Source organism: Protopterus annectens, chromosome 12.part0 (assembly GCF_019279795.1).
Source record: "Protopterus annectens isolate FY-2018-M chromosome 12.part0, PAN1.0, whole genome shotgun sequence".
Classification (NCBI taxonomy): Eukaryota; Metazoa; Chordata; order Ceratodontiformes; family Protopteridae; genus Protopterus; species Protopterus annectens.
In genome coordinates this window covers 178857404-178876780 of record NC_056746.1, presented here as the reverse complement: position 1 = coordinate 178876780, position 19377 = coordinate 178857404, and the positions used below count along the sequence as shown (strand labels likewise).

At 37.3% G+C, this 19377-nt stretch overlaps 1 protein-coding gene across 1 annotated transcript in view; it reads right to left on the bottom strand.

Annotated features, from left to right (window-relative positions):
• The window catches only part of LOC122816423 (ras-related protein Rab-26-like), a 113231-nt gene that overhangs the window by 41434 nt on the left and 52420 nt on the right, over positions 1 to 19377 (bottom strand). The gene's annotated exons all lie outside the window — the stretch shown is intronic.

Genomic DNA, 19377 nt, shown 5'->3' with positions numbered 1-19377 from the left:
AAGCAAATATAATTTGTATGCAGGGCTGGGAAAAACACAGCTTCATAAGCTACAGTATTGCTGTTTTTTTTACTGCATTCTTTTAGTATGTAATAAGAGAGAATAGTACGTGTTGCATGAAATGAGGCATGTAGTTATACAAAAAGGAATTTGTTAGCCTGACTCCACCAGGCTAAGAGTGCGTTGTTGCTAGAGCAGGGTTGAAACATCCAAGGTCAGAAACAAGACCCTTTGGAAGCAGGTGAAACATGTATTGGAAGGTGTTCACGTGAAGTCTAAGACGAAAATCAGGAGGGATGAGAACATTTGCAAAGTTTTCTATAGGACACAGTCATTATAACGTTCTGAAATTGCATGAGCAGTTTGATAAGAAAAATGTATAAAAAAAGTGATTTGTCTCTGTTCAGAGAGAATATTTTGACATCTGCTATGAAGACCATCTCCCAGCGCTGTAAGAATAAAATTTCTGTTTGCACATGCTGAGGTGTTGTTCCTGACTAAAGGAATATAAGGTAAATTCTTAATGTTATTTATTTATGACTTTAACAATACCTAACCTCTTGAGTTTATCAACAATGCCCGATTGAGGTATTGTGTCACATGCCTTGGCCATGTCAGGTTAGGTAGTGCAAATCATTTTGTTCTCATCCATTTTGCTTTAATAACCTTCTCAAAGAAGTCCAACAAGCTGAGTAAGCACAACCTGCCCTTGACAAAACCAAACCGGGCTGGGTCTAGAGTGTGGAGGTTTCCTATGCCTTTATCGATAATTCCATGATAATTCTTTCCATGGCTTTGCATATGAGAATAGTGAGACATATGGGTCTGTAGTTTCCAGGGTCTATAGATGGACTGTCCTTGTGTAGAGGGGTGACAGTTGCCATTCTCCATTCATGAGCCACAAAGGCTGTTTGGAGACTATGGTTAAATAGTGACTCCAGATAGCCTTATAGGTCATGTTTCATGATACTTAGAGGGCATCATGGGATATTGTCAGGGCTCATTGATGCAGTGCTCTGGGACTTAGAGAGAGCAGTAAGGACCTGTTCCTTAGTGATAGTTGGTGGATTTATATTTTATGGTATTTTCTGAGAGGAGGTGGGGGGGGTAAAGTTAGAGCTGGATTTATCTGCCAGTAGGTTTGTTATATCTTCTAGCTCAATGTTGGTGGCTCCATTAAGAATGAGCTCTACACACAACTGTTTATTGCCTTTGAGGTTGTAGGCATAGTTAAAGAATGCCTTGTAGTTATCCTTGACTTAGGAGGCCAGATTTACCTCAAAATTTGCTTTGGTAGACTTTATTTGTCCTGTGATTTGTTTTCTAATTTTGAGGAGTTTGCTTTTCTCCTGCTAGATGCTCCACCTCCTAATTTTTTCCATGATTTTTTCCTTCCTTGTATAGCCTACTGATTTTGTGATTCCATCGGGATTCCTTCTTTGTATAGCCTACTGATTTTGTGATTCCACCAGGGTTCCTTCTTTGTATAGCCTACTGATTTTGTGATTCCACCAGGGTTCCTTCTTTGTATAGTCTACTGATTTTGTGTTTCCACCAGGGTTCCTTCTTTTTATAGCCTACTGATTTTGTGATTCCACCAGGGTTCCTTCTTTGTATAGCCTACTGATTTTGTGATTCCACCAGAGTTCCTTCTTTGTATAGCCTACTGATTTTGTGATTCCACCAGAGTTCCTTCTTTGTACAGCCTACTGATTTTGTGATTTTACCAAGGTTCCTTCTTTGTATAGCCTACTGATTTTGTGATTCCACCAGGGTGGCTTGTTTTTTGAGGTAGTTCTGAACTTATTCTTGATGGGTACAGTTGCCTCTATGCAGCTATTAACATGCTTGTATAGGGTTTCTGTGAACAGTTCAACATAGACAACATGATTCTCAGGCTTTAAGGGGGGGGGTTGAAATTTTGCCAGGGTATCACTTAATAATATGAAGCTAGCCTTAGAATAGTTCCTGAACATTCCAGAGTTAGCTGGAGTTCTCCTTTTCAGTTTTACTTCAAAGGAGACTGTTTTGTGGTCTTACCTCATCAGTGAACACATTAACCTAGGAGGTGTGCAATACTTTCTCATATTAGTGAAGACCAGATCCAGTATTTTTGCACCATATGTTAGTGTAATGGCAGTCTGGTCTGGGGAGTTTGTGTTTACAATGGCCAGGAATCTCTATGCCTGCATGTTTGGGTCATACATGATTACCCAGTTAATAATGGAGTAATTAAAATTGTCCATGAATATTGTATTGGATTGGACTGTGAGTGTCTCCAGTAAACTTAAATAAGGGTTATAGGCTTACTAGGTCATAGAAGGGACTTATAGCTTACAAGGAAGTGGTATAGAATTTTCTGTGGTGATATGAATGTTGAGAAGCTCAAGTTTATCATCCTGTTTGACCAGTCTTGAGGTATATTAATTTATTTTTAACACCTATATTGAGTTATCATGCAAGACAATGGCAAACCTGGATTTATTAAAAGAAAACAAATCATATTAGCATGTTCTCAGTTACAAATGTTATACATCATTATGTATTATTTTGTAGAACTTCATCAATCCATTACATAAAGCATTACATAAATTGCTCAATTCCTGCTACCCCCTTAAACTTCACTCCTCCTCTAGCATATTATTCTGCATGTATTGTTGCCACAATTTCTTTTTTCTATGTAATTTGCTCCTGCCTTTTTCTAAAGATCCAGCTTCCAGTTATTTTATTTCTATTACGATATTCAATACTTTAAATACAATTGGTTTAGTCTTACATTTTCTAGTAATTGCTTTTGGCAGCCACCAGAACTAAACTTAGACAAGTCCATACTATATCTAGGGAATGCAAATCCTGTATCCCAGCTCAAGACAATAATTTCCTTAGTTATACCCATTTTCTCACCCAGTATTTCTGACAGATTACTCTATAGGGAATTTTTAAAGGCTGCCAACTCATTACACTCCCAGAGCATATGTTCCCACTTACCTCTTTCTTCCCATCACATCTCCAACATTTGACATCTAGCCAAAGAAAAATTCTTTGGAGTCTGCTTGGGTTATAAAATTACCTATACAAACACTTCCAAGCAAAAATCCTAAGTCTTCTAGACTCTGATGCATATTTAGGAGCCGTATGTATGTCCTTCCACTGTTTCCTTATGAATTGCTCTCCCAGTCTTTCTTCCCAATCTTTTCTAACCTCCTCTGATTAGTTTATTTAATTATCATACAATATTTTATATGCGCTAATAATTATCCATTTTTAACAGCAGATTCTGTTCTAGATTGAACTAAAAACTTTACCAGACCAGGTATATCACTTAGGATTCCCCTATCTCTGTTTCTTTGCCTATACTCTGATATCAGTCCCTGGTAGGGAAGGCAGTTTCTAGTCTGCAGTCCAAATATCTTCTTGGCTTCTTTCCATTGTATTAGCTTTCCCTCTCTAGTTATTTGCTCCTAGTATCTTGGTTCTTTTGCCAGTTTTCTCCAGTAAATTCCAACTCCCTTTTGCCTATTCTGTACCCCAAATTGCAGTTATCCTTATCAGCAAAATCTCCTTTCTCCATGTTGGCTTAGTTCTTAGAATACTTTCTGCAACTTTATGATTATAATATTCTGTATGACTGCTGTTATTCTCTTTAAGAATCTGTATCCAAAATCCCACTCTCTCTCCTTATTTTTTGTATTTCCCCTCTGCTTTATCATCATTCTTTTCCACTCTGAATTATAGCTTTGTGCTTGTGTTATTTATATGATCCTTAACTGTGTAGCTCTAAAATATTGCTTAAAATCAGATAATCCTAAACCACCTTATTCTATTGGCAGGACCAACGTATCCCACTTGATCATTGCCCTCTTCCACTCCCAGATAAATTCCTTCAACTCTTTATTAATTATTATACACAACTTCTCCACTACTTGATAAAAATATGCCTGACCTGTATATAAAACTAAAGGGAATAAAAACATTTTTGCTGCTTGTATCTTGCTATCCATATTCATGAGCAACAGCTTCCAGTTTCTCAGTTTTTGTATTACCTTGTGTTTAGTCTCTTCCCTAACATCCTTAGCTGCCATAACAGAATTCTTTTTAATTACTTGTAAATACTTAATTTTATTGTGTGCCATAAATATGGGTATTGCTGAACCAATTCATGTGTGGGTGTAAAGTTTACAGCTATAGCCTTTGTTTTATCCTCATTAATTTTATGTACTGAAAAGACTTGAAATTTTCTCAAAATGTTCTACAACATTGAAATGTACTTTCCTAGTTTTATCCAGTACAAAATAATATCATCTGCAAATAAAGCCAGCTTGTCTTGATTACATACCAGTTATATCCTTGAATTTCTGAGTCCCTTATTTTATTTGCCAATGGCTCTAAATATAAATAAATAGTTCGGAAAGAGGACACCCCTGCCTGGTTCATCTGTTCAGACACAACTTGTCAGACAGGAAACCTCCCATTTTTATTTTTGTCTCCAATTTCTCTTATATCTTCCTAATTAACCTTATTATTGTACCAGGGAATACAAATACATCAGCTGCCCTACTCATAAAATTCTAGCTTACTCTGTCAAATGTTTTCTCTGCATCAACACCCACCAACAACAGAAGTATTTTCTTATATTCTGCTTCCTTCTGGAGCCTCATTGTTCAATTAATCTTGTCAAATGTTTGTTTCCGCTGCACAAAACCACACTGATCCATACCTATGAATTCTTGCAGCACCTTTGCCATTGTTTTATCTATTGCAGACATAAACACTTTATAATCATGGTTTAAAATTTAAATGAGCCTATGTGAAGCTGGGTCTGATGGATCTTTCCATCTTTAGGTGTTACAGACAGCAAAGCTTTCTTCCAGGATTTTGGTGCTTCCTCTCCTTTTATAATACTGTTAAACAAAACCTTCCAGATTTTTATCTCTTTCTTCCTCATAACTTCTAAAGTGGAGACTTTCCTACAGATTGATTAAACATTACCATTTTTATCTCCTCTCTTCCTATCCTAACTGTTAATTGTTGAGACTCATCTACCTCTAACCTTGGCATACTTAAGTCTTTTATAAATATTTCTGTTTGTGATCTTGAGTTCCATATTTCTCTGCTTTATACAAATTTTCATACAATTTCTGAAATATCTCAAATAGCTCTACAGGATATATAGTTCTTTTTCTTGTTATAGACTTCCTAAGTGTGGCAACAACCCTTTCTACTTCATATTGTTTAAGTCGTTGGGTTAAATGGTTTTGTGTTCTGGAGTTATTATCAAAAATAGTTGTTTAACAGCAATATTTCTAAACTCATGCATATTTTTCAGATACTCTCTTATTTTCTCTTTAGCATGTCTTGTTCTGTGTGATTCATCTTATTCTGCAATACTTTAACATTTGTCATCCCCTCAAAATAATTCCTGTTACCATATCTGTTTTTCTTTTATTTCTACCCTAGCTTTAAACTCCACTTTTCGTTTTATCCCACTTACTAGCTATAACTTTTGAAGAAATTTCTGTCTTCCTTAACAACTCTGGAATAATTTTCACTACCCATTCCTTAAATTCGTCATTTTTTAACAGGTAGGTAGTGAATTGCCTGTGTTTCCCTTTTACTTAATTACTCAGCATTTTTGTCTTAGTTGTTATTGGACACTAATCTGAAATTGTTATTGAATGTGTACTGAAACGTTCAATCAAATGCACATGTTCCTGTGCAGTATAATTTCTGTCTACTGTGGCCCAGTTATTGTATTTTGTGGGAATAATATGCAAATTAGCTCCAAGTTCCTACTATTGAATTCAAATCTTCCATACCAAATATTTTCATAAATGTCTTTAGAAATCTACCCTCTGTTGTTATATTTTACCTTTTAGGTTTCCCAGATACATCCTCACTGTTGCAAATCAAGTTACAGTCCCCACCTATAAGTAATATTCCCCGTTGAAAGCCTTTTTATTTCTCCCAAAAGTTTCTTAAGCTCCATAATAGCACTTTTATGTGGAATATAAATACATGCCAGCATAATCCTCTTCCCTTGTCAGTAGCCCCTTACTACCACAAATCTACCAATATTATTTGTATCCCATCTATCACTATTGGAGTTCCTTTAGCAATTAGTATAAGTACTGCCAATTTCCTTTGTCCCTGATATTCCACTGAATATCCATCCTGGAATCTTTTCTTTATCAAATTCACATGCTCACTTCTTTCCAAATATGTCTCCTGCAGCATTGCTATTTGCATGCTACATTTCTTAATATAATTGAATACTCTTACCTTTTTGTCTACACCTGTGAGACTATTTGCATTCCAAAATAATATGGTTAGTGTAGCCATTATGATGTTTTTATTCCACCTATTATACAGGAAAGCTTTTTTAAATGTCTATTTCCAACTTTTGTGTTACATGCACCCACTAATGTTTGTCAGGTGGCTCTTTTATACAGTTGTTTCTTGTCATCTCCATTTTAACTTATGTAACATCTTACAAGACTCTTTGTTTTACTGAAAACTTGCAAAAAACCCTACTCTCAGAGCACCATCATAACCTATTAATTTAAAACAAACACACAAAACTATGTACATCTTAAAATAATAAAATTTAACCCTCCTAAGAACAATTGTCCCAATATCCCAAATATCCACAGCTGCACACACAGGTTATTCATGCTGAGGTGCATGTTGCAGCCTGTGCTCCTACTTGCACTAATTGCTGTTTTTGTCTTATTTTTATTCCACTTTCAGATATGAAAAACGGCTTGTATACTTTCAGTAAATATTAACTTTTCACCTTCAGAAAAAGTGCACTGGTTATCTTTAAATAAAACTAAATTATACACTGTGTTAGAAAATACACTGACATATTTAGTAATCAGGAAAGCTGCTCTCTTATTCATATCCAAAATTTTCAAACTTTATTTTTTACTAAGCTGTTTGACCTTGTACCTTTTAATTTTATATTTACCTTAGCAATCAATGCCCATAGCTCTTGAAATTTACTGAATCAGCTTATCTCCATGGAAACACAAAAACAAAATGTACAGCTGCCCCCAGCTACAGACTTCTCAACTCACACTGAACATTTATTTGCTAAAAAAAAAACTTTTCATTACATTCAAAGTGCTCTTATTTTTAAAGCCCACATGCTTACACACACACACACACACACACACACACACACACACACACACACACACACACACACACACACACACACACACGCACACACACGCACACACACACACACACACACCACGAACACATGCACACACACACACCACGAACACATGCACACACACACACACACACACACACACACACACACACACACACACACACACACACACACACACACACACGCACACAAACGCACACACACACATGCACACCCACTCAAAACTTATTAGATTAAGCCAAGGACATTAATCTAGACATTCACCTATTTTACAGAAAGAAAAGAAAAAAATCTCAACTTTACATATATTATAATTGGTGGACTTTTACACACCACCCCCTGCCCCAACAGCCCATGTTTTCACAGCCCTTCTCTTTTTACATTGTAATGCCTACATTTCTTAAAACTAAAAAAAGAAAAAAAAACTTGTTTACTTTAGTTTCTTTATCACATACAACAATCACTGAAAATACTATACTATTTATTTACTATTTAACATACAATTTATATCAAGAAATGTTTTATACAAATATTGTTAAGAACAAAATTTGTTTTTCTTGCAGTTACTCTTTCTTTTCTTTTTTCCATTATTTAGTGTCCCTCCGAACATTAATGACATGAAATGGAGTATATGCCTTTCAGTCTCCCCACAAATTTAATAAAGTTAACAAAAGTCAAATCTTTCTCAGGGACCTTTTCTTATAAAGCTATACTTCACAAATTTCACTGATGCTTTATAGTCTCACATTTATTCATTAATTTCAGTGTTGTTACTCAGCTTCTTTGTTTATCTCCATCTCCCAACCCAAGACACTGGTTGAAGCCCAAGGTACTTCCAATTCTTCTTAGACAACTCCTGTGCTCTTTTTCTGTTTCTCAAGCATTTTCAAAGTCTCTCTATGAGCTTTGTTATCAGAAGAATGAGAAGCAGAGTCTCCTTCTGTTTGATGACTTTCTTTTTGTTGGACAAACTTCTGTATTTCCTCCTTAGCCTGTTCTACATCAAAAATGATTTTGGTCCTCTAGGAAAAGTATTCTGAAGACAGCTGGATACAACATCTTGAATCTCACACCAGCCTCTTGACATTCTCTGATTGCTGGGATAAATCTGCTTCTATTTTGCCTAGGGTACAGTGAATAATCATTTTTCTACAAACACTCTATTGTCCTCAAATTTTAATACTTTGCCTTTCTGCCACACTTTTGTCAGGATCAACTCTTTCTGGTTGTATGACTGCATTTTACTAATACACATTTTGGGTGCTTTTTCCTTGCCAGGCTTGGAGCATAAATTGTTCTTTCAATTAACAAATCCTGCTGTGGAATACCAGTTTAGTTGCTTATTTGTACTTTCATAAAATTAACACAGACTATTACTTCTAGGTTCTCTGGTTCATCAGAAAATCTCAGGTTTTATCTGCATGCTCTATCCTCTGACGCTACCATTTTTTGAAACAGTCTCATACTTAGCCAGCATTTTATTCATTTTGACCTCTGATTTTTGCAGTTTTTTCAGTTCAGTTAAATAGCTGTTTAAAGCTTCTTCCATTTTTCCATCCTTTTGTTACTTGAGCCCATATACTCTTTCAATGTTTCATTTGTTTTAATTAGCTCTGATCACATCTGATTTGTTTTTCCTCTAAATTACTGGAAGCAATCTCTTGTACCAAAGCTGGAGCTTGAACTGCTTTTTACTGAACAGCTGCAGGCTTCTGCCCAGTCAGTGTTTTCACCATTTTAGTTAATTTTCTTTCAGGCTCTCTAGTTTTCCTCTTTGATAGCATCCATGGAATGCACATACTAGCCAATAACTGAATTTTAGTAAAACTGGCAGAATTACTAGCCCTTATCTGTCACCCTCAGAAAGATGCAGTATTAAGAGTTTTCTGAAAAGCCTACTTTCCTTTCAGTTGTGAATGGGTGGACAGGTTATCCATGGCACACCAGCAAATGTAATTGAAGGACTAGAGTTCCAAAGTGGAAAAAAATGTTTTTGACAAAGCTACTCATACTTCTGATGCACTGCTTTGAAAAAGGTGGCAAAATCATAGGATTTCACAGACATATGCTGACCAGAAGATATACTATAGGAATTTGTTTTGGGATGCCTAGTAGAATATGAAGGTTATTAGGTAGGAAGGCTATATAAAAGGTTTTGTTTTTAGGTGATGGAGAACTTAAATCCAGGTATGTCTGTGAAGCAAATGATATCTGTAACAACACACTGTAAAAGAGGCATGAACCATGGGTTTCCTCCTAAGGAAAGCAATAAGATGCTTCTGAGGAGAATGACAAGGGTAGATGGCTAATAAAAGTGAATTTCATCAGCCTGATGGACTCTTCTAGGGACAGTACCTCTGCAATGGTGTTAGTAGGCAAGAAAGATTGATTAGATTTGTGATTCTCTACAACATGATCCTCTACTTTTACAAATTTGGTTAAGGTTGAGGACTCAGAAGGCCTCCTCTAGCTGGGCCAGTTAACACACTCTTTCTCTTAAAGAGACAGAGAGGCAACAAAGGTCATATATTTGATTAAATGATTAAATCAAAGCATGGTGTTAGGTGACAGAGAGGTGCACACCAGGTGACAGGGACATTGCTAGAGACAGACTCAAGCACAGGGCCTAACACTGACAGTTCACCAAAATGCTGAAGCATGCTCACCTGTACTCACACATCCACCTTCTGCTATGAACAAACTCACAGTATTGCATGCAAATGGAAAGGGTGAGGGCACAAAACCTGCCCAGAGATGTCTTATGGAGACTGTCTTGATCCTACAATATGACAAATCAAGCAGTCAGGGGGTTTAAAGGGAAGGAGCACGCTGGATTGAATTTAGACCCAGAAACCTGTCTCACGAAATTAAGAGTGTGGTCCTTATCCAGATGACAAGCATCAACTTACTCCAGTGAACAAGGTTGGAGATGGCCACACCAGGGGTCTTGATCTTAAAATAGGTACCACAAGTACCTTTCTAGTTAGCCTTATACCTATACATTGGAGAGCAGCAGGAAGTATGTCTTCTTGCTAGAAAATGATGCCTCATTGGGCAAAAGTATTGAAGACCACCATGGGTATGGTAGTCTTTGCAGTTCACCCAGGCCTGGGCTTAAACCTAGACTCTGGATTCATTACCTTCTGCCTTTCACATTACTACTAGGCATTTTAGATGGCTCCCATCTCACCTGTTCACCCAGACCTCTCCACTAATTCTGTGCAGTGCTGAAGATCTAGCATCCCCCTTTGCCTTTGAGACATGAGGCTTATGTACTGACACTTGAAACAGTCATAGGTGTTGCTGTTTGGGTCCAGGCAGAAAAGGCTGTGCTGGTGATGGACTTAACTCATGATCTTTAATGATCACATGTATATATGAAAGGCTTAAATGCTTCAGGAATCAAAATGTAGGAACTTTGTAACAGAGCATTTGAGGATGAGATCCAAATTGTGTGATCAGCTGGAAAGAAGTAAAATCTTGGAAGATGCATGGACTCCTCCTACCTGCTACAGGGATTTTGTAGGACTACATTAAGTGCAATCTTTTTATTCAACAATGCCAATTCTGTTATTAATAATATGAATACAATACCATTTTAAAAAGCATCCAACAAACAGACATGGTCAGTATTTGTCTTTTCTTATACGCACCGTGCACTCCCTTCTCTGAACCTCCCAGGAAAAGCATGCTATGCTCTACTGACCAGTGTAAATGATTTTACTACACAGAAAAGAAATGGAGATGGTGAGGAGGCTACTTAAAATGGTTTATATAATTTACCAGCCTCGCAGAAAAAGTTCCACAGGCTTGACTTGTACTAATATATTTGTTGAGTGGGTTGATAATTTTTATATTATTTTGTGCATCTAAGATAGCTATTCTTAAAATCTAAAGCTTCCATGTTTGGGCAGACACTCTGCTTGATACATGTACAGAAAAGGCATAGGAACATACTAGGAAGCAACCAAGGGAACCACAAGATGCCTAGCCATATACACCTTTAAGTAAAACATTTTTCAGGCACTTAATAGTTCTCACCTTTCAAACTAAACAGGGCTGTATATAATATGTCTGGTGTAAGTATGTGTTTACCCATCCAGTCATTGATTAGCCTTAAAGGGAGCTAAAGTAATACTTTGTTTGACTTGTAGTGGTGACTTATTCCACAAGCTAGAAAAATGATAAGTTAAGAACCTCTCTCTCCAGCAAGTCTTGTTTATCTGTTGGTGTAGATTTAGTCCTTAGTGTGGTTGTTTGCAGAGATGTTGGTTTTGAAAAAAAATAGGAGGCTAAAATAGGACTGAGTCTTTTGTGACTCAAAAAGCAAGACATAGGTCACATGACAGCAACCTGTAGGATACTGGGTACAAGAAGACCTGTGCTAATCTATTGGGGTAGTTGAAAAATTTAAGACCTTTAATTTTTTTGGATAGAAATTTTTGTGGCCTTTTCAACTGAATGATATGTTTGGATTTGTACATGCCAAAGAGGGCGTTGTATTCAGTGAGGGGGTTGATAAGGAAGGGATACATTGGTAAGATGACTTCTTTAGATCTTGAAGACATTCCCTTGGAAATCAGCTGGGCCAGATAGAAGGATTTCTTGACTCTGGTGGAAACATGATGACCGAATGAGAGAGAGTTACCCACATAAGTGCCTAGGACTCTTATAATTGTATCTGTCTAAAGAACAATACCATTTATAACACATAAGACAGAAGCAACCTTTCTGCCAAATGCTATACTGCACTGTTTTTCATTTAGTTTGAGACATAATTGAAATTGAAGTGCCAAGTATTCAAGGGCTGCCATTTAGCATTGGTTTTCAGCAAGAACTGGGATAAGTCATATAAAAGTATTTGTTCAAGCTGTACTGCTGTGCTGTGTGTGGGTGTAATTGTATGTGTGCTTGTGTGTTTGCGTGTGCTTGTGTGTGCTTGCATGCACATGTGAATGTGTGTGCAACATGGACTTAACTTCTTTCAGTACTGCCCATCAACATATGTTCCAGGATGACATCAGTTATCTAACCAAGGAACGACCAATCAGTTCCAAAGAATTTCCCTTAACACTGTAAGACTATAAATTAGCATACTGTACATTAAGTCAGCACTGTGTTTGGGCTCGCTGATTACTGCAAGTTTATTTTTTCATTTGAGAAAACAGTCTGAGACTCAAGCATGAAAGAACATTCATTTATGTGTGTTATACCTCAAGAACAAAACTATGATCAGTAACACAGGAGTATTAAGTTTTGAATTATGTGACAAGCTTTAATTGTACAAGTGGCAATAGTGAAAATCATCTGCACCAAGGTGATATCCACTGAGCAGCTTAATGGGGTATAGTTGTGACTATCCTGATTAGGTGGTAGGACTTGGCCTCATTTGAAATGTCTGGTTTATGCTTATACTGCCAGGCATATGTCGGTCTGCAGTTTTCACTGTTATTACTTGAATAATATTTAGTTGAAAGATGGAAATACAGACTCAAAAATGAGATGACTGTGTCAAGCAGGAATATCTCTTTTGCAGATACTAAGCCACTGAGGTTTCCTGTAGGTGAAATTTAGCAGACAAAGGTACAGTTATACAGCCAGATGCTATTATAAGTGTAAACACTTAAGAAAGATTATTTTATATTTACCTGCTGAGATTCTTTGTTGAAGTATAACTGTGACATCTGTGAGTTCTAATAAAACACTTGCACTGTCACAATACAGTAAGATCTAGGCTACAGCAGGGTCTTTTAGTGCATCTCGAGACAGATTTTCTAAATTATGTACCAGGCTCTGTGGCCTAAAAGGACAAAGCCCTAGTAATGACCAAGATAACTCGGGCTTGACTGGTGACTTGGGTGCCTAAAGGAGTGAGTAGGAAGTATCAGGTCACCATCCTAAAGGGTAGGAAGTATCCTGCTTCACAACTGTGGTGATAGCAGGCAGAGGCCATGTGGTAAACACATATTATCAAGGAATGAGATGGGCCCTTGGTCTCCTTGTAGAGCTGTAGCTGGACCTTGCTATATGTCGGGGTAATTGTAGCTGGACTTTGGCACATGTCGGGGTAATTGTAGGAAGTATCCTATTTCACAACCGTGGTGATAGCAGGCAGATGCCATGTGGTAAACACATATTACCAAGGAATAAGATGGGCGCTTGGTCTCCTTGTAGAGCTGTAGCTGGACTTTGGCATATGTTGGGGTAATTGTAGGAAGTATCCTACTTCACAACCGTGGTGATAGCAGGCAGAGGCCATGTGGTAAACACATATTACCAAGGAATGAGATGGGCACTTGGTCTCCTTGTAGAGCTGTAGCTGGACTTTGGCATATGTCGGGGTAATTGCACTTGTTACTGAGTTGTCACTGCTGACCATGCTAAGGAGACATACACTTCAGGTCAGCGATGGGAAGAGAGAGGTCAGTGCAAAAGAAATCTCCACAAAGGAGCTGGGACGTGCAAAGAAATGGGTCAAATAGGTGTTAAGAGCTTGATGGTCACAGACGATTGGGGAGGTAAAAGAAAATATTTTATAAACTATAAGTCCTATCCTTTGACTTTTTAGTAAACCTGTTACTTAGATTTGGAAGGTTGATTTTCAGTTTTTTTTTTAATCTTTTTCTCCCAGTGCCTGCCAACCATCAGCCCTATCACAATCTTCCAGACTCATCGTTTGATTGTGCTGTGATCACCAGTCACAGCAGATCATCATTCAGGCAGCCATGATGGATTTTGTCTTATATGGCCCTAACTTCTCTCCTTGGCAGCTACATGCATGCTTGCAGATATGAGTGTATGCAATACTTTGCTCTGAGTGCATGAATGTTCCTACATATGCTCATTTAAGGCAGGGACCAAACACAAATCCTGACTATTGCTGCATGCAAATGCCTTTCTTCTTTTCCTCTGAAAGGTCAGTGTAGAGTAAAGATTCAGGCTATTAACCCTTCCCACCCCAGGGAATGGGTGACCAGGCATCAGCCATTTACTCCTATCCTCATCTACCTTCGTCCTTCAGTACCTGAGCCACTTCAAAACTTGGGTCATCTGGGTCACGGTCAGAGCTTTACAACTTTATGCCACAGGGACAGTCACTTTTCAAAATGTTGGTAATATGATTATGAAACCAATAATTAAAATGTAGAACAGCTGTAAGCAAATTCAGTTAGAAAGCTCAGGGAATGGCTAAGCAGTATGTGACAAGTTCCAACAGGTTATTTTTGCAAAGCAAAATAAGGGTTTGCTTCTCAAAATGAAGTATAGTTGAGATGGATTTTAATACTAGAAAATAAATAAAATATGTTACTGGTTACTATGTATAATCATATCTATGAGATTAATTCAAAAGATCCATAAAGTCAGTGTATACGTCTAATAATTGTGGTAGCGATCTACATGTAATTCATTCACCAGACATAGAAAAGGTTGCTTTTTACAACATTTCATTCCTGACACACGTTCCTTTAGTAGTTTTGAAAGTCTTGGGATATGACTGTTCCCATTTTGTGGAGCACTCACACACTGAAGTTGTGAGAGACTGCAAAAGCAAGTTCTTATTCAGTGACAAAGAACTGACAACGATGTAAGATGTATTTGCAAAAAAATCAGCAAAGCTTGTATAAAGCATACTTCATGTCAGCTGTTTGTCAATAAAATGCACACTGATGCAGGGTATTTAACTCTGGGTGCAACTACTGTGTTTGCCTTGAAAAGTATGGCTGTCATAGACCTGACTTACTTTACTGCTGATATCAGAGAGACGCAGTAGGTTCATTGGTGTGTACTAGGCTAATGGCCCTGGAGCCTTTACAAGCCTAGCCATAGGATTACCCTGGCATTGTGTCACCCGATCTTAGTTCCCAGTGCCTCTGTTGAGTAGAGCCACTGGAGTTATCCCCGGGGTGAATTGGCAGACTGCACTAATTGTGAATGGTTTCCTGTCTTTTAAGCTTATTACACAGGTACATATAACACCTTCCCCCAGAAATCAAGCTACAAAATCCAGTTACACGGAGTATGCTGCAGGAAATAGGACATACTTTGGCTTTGGTGAAATATAAACTTACTGATGTATTCAGCATCACATGCATGTATGATTTCTTAGAGGGCTGTTTGTTTCACATTTTTTTCTGATGTTCCAAATAAAGGAATATGAATGTGGAGATGTTGAACAAAACCCGCATGAAAACTTGCTTATGTGTAGCACATGGAGGTCAATCTGTGTTTAGGTTACAGCTAAAGATGAAGCCATAAGTGTTCCTGCAGCCCTTTCTAATTTACATTTCATCAGGCAAACAGTGTCTTCAGAAGCAGAGACTCCCAACAGTCATCCTCAGACTAAGGGTCACTACATAGGCAATGCACTAATGAAAGATTATTCCCTGTTGTGAAGAAACTGCAACATTTCTCACTGATATATTGACACAGCAGGACACTCTGTCAGCCCAGCGAGGGACTAACCTGATATATGAGCCGAGGCACCTCATACTAGCTTACAGAAACACGTTTATGTCACAGATTAGCTCCAAACAGATTTATAGGCAAGCTTACGACTTGCACATGCTACTGTCTTATTCGTGTGTACGTGACAGTGTCCCAATACATAGATCTAAAGGCTCCATTACTGATACTGTATGCTTAACAGTGGCTACTGCTTGCACATAAAGTTGTAACAGGTTTAAGAAGAATATAATTGTACAACTTTCTGTAATATATTGTGTTAGAAAAGGGATGATGGAGAAGTTCTGAACTCTTGACGTAATGAATACCTAAGCTTTCTGGGATGCAAACAGGAAAAGTGGACCCTAAATGAAATTGTGTCACATATGAAAGTCATCCATAGAACAGTGACATTTCCCTTTGAGTTAAGCATGCAGAAATGCGTGCAGATGGTATACACATGCCTTTCTTGTGGACTGCCACAGTGCATACAATGGGAAAAAAATAGCATGATGGCAAATAAGTCAAAAGGGAGAAAGAGATGCACATGCAAGTGTACAAAAACACACAAACATTTATGTTCATATGACTGTGTGCATATTTATCTTTCTCCAAAGGTATGCACATGCTATGTTTGCCAGCATATAAACAATGACAATCTTGTTTTGCTAAATACAAACGTCTTCTAAATATAGTTGTTACAAAAGAAAGACTTGCTGGAATAGCTTTTTTGCTTCATCCTTTATATGAAGGAATTCTAAACTAGTGAGAATTTACCGCACTACCTTGAAAGTCATGCAGTCAGTTTGGAAAGGTTACAACTCCTACAGCCGCGACAGAATAAAACGAAGCATCAGCTAGTAATCAGAAAGAGATGATGAATAGCACTTAATATGGATTAATATTAATCCAATTTAATTCAATGATGTTGCTTGAGAAATTACTGGTGAACAGAAATATGACTATATGGTTTTCACTCAGGTGCCTGAAAAGGAAATTATGTATTTTGAAGTGAATACCGAAGGTTTACATCTTTAGTCACTGCTGATAAACAGCACATCTTTAATGAACAATATTTCTGCATTGCACATTAGCAGAGCTCTTCTTGTTCCACATTTAGCAGGGTTTTGTGTGCCTGTAACAATAATAATTAAAGCAATTATTTGTTTCAGATCTATCTATACTCATTTAATAACCATGGCTGTAGACGACACCTCATCAGCAGAGTGGTAGTGTTAAATCCTGAACAAACATTTTATTACAGGTAAGTGTATTGGCAATCAGGAGCACAATCCTGACTGAAAGCAGAAGGGTAGTGCAAAGGCATAGTACAAATACTTACACATCCTTTCACTATCCCATTGGGCAGAAAGCACAGCTTACTAGCCTGGGAGTAAGACAATTCATGTCCCTTCTTTGAGGTCATTGGTAGCTGCTAAAAATCATTATGGAATGTGCTGCCATAATACTTGGTGTACAGTATCGGTGGATGTAAAATAAAAAGAAAAGATGATGAAACTGGGACCAGGAATCTGGACTGAAACAGAGCACTGATGGAAGCTGGGCATTGAATGGGAAAATGTGAATTAAGCTGTGACCAGGCACCAAAAGCATGTATGATAGTGTCTATGATGGGTCAGTACATGAAACAGATTGCTGTCTGACATGAAGTCAGTCTACAGTGCATCTAACTATTCCAATCCCTGTTACTGATTTCTCTTTAAGTAATTTAAATTAGCAGGTAAAGGGCATGTTCTTATGTAACAACTTTAGAATATCAGGTCCAGAAAATCCAGCATATGCAGAAAATGCATGATCACATTGGCTTACTGGATACTGGAAAATGAACACCAAGAACCACACGGGGAGCTGTGGTGTACAAGGTATATGTTTTTTTTTAAATAAGAAATATCTATTGCATTATCACTTATGACACAGGCAAGCATAAAATTATATAAATGAAAACAAACCATAATGATATATTTTCAGTTGCAAACATTACACATCACTTATTATCGCCTATACAGTCATTGTCAGTCAACATTATATAGCTCATTCAATTCTGGCCTTCCCTTAAACCTCATTCCTCCTCCAAAACATTATTCTGCATTTTTTCTATGCAATTTGTTCTTAGTTTGTTCTAAAGATCCCAATTCATGTTCTTTTATCTCTGTTAATATATTCACTACTTCTAGTATGGTTGGTTTAAACTTTGCTTTTCATTTTCTAGTAATTCCTCCTTTGACAGCCACCAGTATTAAATTCAGCAAGGCCTTAGTATGTCTAGGCAATTCTAATTCTGTTATGACAGCTCCAGTTATAATTTCCTTAGTTAGACGAAATTGCTCACTCTGTATTTCTGACAGAGTAGCCTGCAGGGAATTTTTAAAGTCTGCCATCTCATTACACTCCCCAAAAAATGTTCCCAATTACCTCTTTCTTCCTCATCACATCTCCAACACTTCCAATCTTTCTGTGGAATAATTCTTTAGTCTGCTTGGGGTATAAAAATACTAATGCAGACACTCCCAAGCAAATATCCTGAATCTTCTAGATTTTGTTGCATATTTCAGAGCCATACATATATCTTCCCCTTGTTTCTTTGTGAATTGCTCATCCAGTCTCGCTTCCCAATCCTCTCTAACCTCATCTGACTGATTCCTACAATTATAATGCAATATTTTATATGTCATACTAATAATATGTTTTTAACAGCAGCTTCTGTTCTATATTCTACTTAAAACTCTACTAGCGCTGGTCTTTCACTCAGGATCCCCTATTTCTTTCCCAATTGCCTTATACTCTGATATCAATCCTTGATTGGGAAGGCAATCTCTAGCCTGCAGTCCAAATTAATGTTTGGCTCCTTCTCATTCCATTACCTTTACCTCTAATTATTTGCTCCCAATACCCTGTTTTCTTTGCCAGCTTCCTCCAGTAAATTCCAGCCCCTCTTGCCTATTCTCTGTACCCCTAATTGCAGTCATCCCTATGGAGTGCAGGTACATAAAAAGATTTTAGGACATGTAACTAACAGTTCATAAACTGTATTTTAGATTGAAAAGGATGGAATATATACCACACTCTTATACAGATGTTTGTGTCCCTAGAAACTCAACAATTTATACAATCATACAATAATCGCTAACTACACTGTGGGAGCAAAAAAAAAATAAATATTCTCCATTATAGTAAATCCCCTTTGAAGATGACTTTTGGTAAGTGTCTGAAAACCACTTTTTATCAAACAAGGATTTGGTCACTATACCTCTCAGCTGTCCAGAAACTGACATACTTCTCAACCTCTAAGCAGAAACAATCTGGATAAAGCCAAAAATAATGAAAGATAATGGCCCAAAATCAGGGACAGATTTTTAAACATTGGCCATATAAACTTAGAAATTTGCTAGAATAACAGGTTTTGTGTTAGCATATATTTTCTGGAGGATATGATATCTAAAACTCAAATTAAGTAACTATTTATGCAACAATTTGCCAGAAAAATACAACTTTTTTGAAGAACAGACCAAAAAATGTTTGGCAAAAAATCAGGACATTCTGCAAAAATCTAAACAGTCAAGAGGCATTGTTCCTGATGACTGGCATTTCTCTTCCCACTATTTTTGGCTTTGAGAAGAATTCTTGTGCTAAAACTTTGGGTGGTATGTTGGCCACTAGTCCTGTTCTCACAATGAACACTTACTTTTTCCACCCGTTTCATATAATCAAAAAACAAACAAACAAACAAAAAAAACTTT